Here is a 1,749-nt window from a genome sequence, read left to right as displayed (position 1 = left end):
ATCATTTCCTCCCCCCCCCCGGGAAAACATAAAAAACTTTTAGGGTGTCCATCAAACTACGAAACACTTCATACTTGAATAAATATTGTTCAATGAGGTCGACTAACACGGAAGAAGACTTCATCAACCAAAAACAACAAAAAATTTCATTCAAGTCGTTCATTTTATTTTATTTTATTTATTTATTTTTTTTTATGTCAAATAAAATCGATTAATTCCACGTGAGCTCACATCAATTAAATTTTTCTTTTTTTTTTTTTTTTACAAATATTATTAGGGGGGGGGGCGACAACGCGTAGGTAAATTTGATTTAAACGACAGATTAAAAACAACCCTCCTCCTCGTTTGTTTTTTTTTTAAATTTTCTTTTTTAAACGGATTTTCTTGGTATTAAAAAAAAAAAAAATAAATCTTGTTAAAAAATTTTTGTTTCTGCCACGTTTGACTTTACACAAAAAAAAAAAAAAACAAAAAAAAAAAAAGAAAAAAATTACGTAGGCACCTGATTTTAAATGGATTGAAAGTAAAAATAAATCATAAATGTTTTACTAGGAAGTCAAAATGTAAAAATGGATGGATGGATGGTTGGATGGATGAATATAGATAGATGGAAAAAAGAAAGAGAGAGAGAGAGAGAGAGGGAAAGAGAAAAAAAAGTAAGAGTGAAAGGGAAAATTAGAGAGAAAGAAATAAAGATGAAAATGGTAAAAAGAGGTGGAGGAGGGGGGTGAAAAAAAAACAAGAGTAAAAGTAAGACAAAAGTTAAATTTTTTTTTCCTTTTTTTTTTTCCTTTCCCCGAGAACAAAAAAAGGAAAAAAAAAGAAAAAAAAAGAAGAAAAGTTTTCACCTGAATAATTTATTTTATTTTAAAATTGATTTTCGCATTATTTCTGAGAAAAAGGCAGGTGATGTTAAGGTTTTTTATGTTTTTTTATGCTCATTTGCAACTTTTTTTCTTCCCCTTCTTCCTCCCATCCTCTTTTTTTGTGCCTAAAAAAAAAAAAAAAATAATAATAATAATGTAAAAATTATTGAAATTTTCTTCTTCTTTTTCTTCTTCTTCTATGAATAATAATAATAATAAAATTATTATTATTATTTAAATAACTTTGAAATTAAATTAAACATTTTAAATTTTTCGTATGTATAAATTTTTCTCATGACGAAATATAATTTTTAGGTGTAAAAAGGTTTTTAAAATAATAATAATAATGTATTCTCGATGACAAATTTAAAAAAAAAAAAAAAATATGGCCGACATAAATGTATGAAAAGACGTCAATAAAAAAAAAAAAAAAAAAAAAAACGTTTTAAAAGTATTTTCTACTATTTATAATTTTATGGATAATTGAATTCATATTATTATTATTATTATTAATATTATGTATAAAGAAAAGAAGAAAAGGTGAAACCGGGAAAAGGTTTAACTCGAGCGGGAAGGAAGGGGGTGGAGATAGAGAGAGAGAAGGGAAGGAAAGGGAGGAGCGGGATAATGTAGGAAGAAAGAGGGGGGGATACGTTTCCGGGTTATTTAACATTTTCCCTCACTTTTTTTATTTTTTATTTTTTTAAATTTTAAATTTAAAATTAAAAAAAAAAAAAAAAGGAAGAAAGAAGGAGGAAAAAAATTCATTCATGTTTGATATTGATATTGAAAATATTTTATTTAGATATTCACTCGTGGCAGTAGAAATCATTTATCTTTCTGCCACTGATTTCTTTTTTTTTCTCCATAGCGTCAAAAAAAA

Source organism: Pediculus humanus, genomic scaffold (assembly GCF_000006295.1).
Source record: "Pediculus humanus corporis 1103172107513 genomic scaffold, whole genome shotgun sequence".
In the NCBI taxonomy this organism is placed as follows: domain Eukaryota; kingdom Metazoa; phylum Arthropoda; class Insecta; order Psocodea; family Pediculidae; genus Pediculus; species Pediculus humanus.
This window is presented reverse-complemented; position numbering follows the sequence as displayed.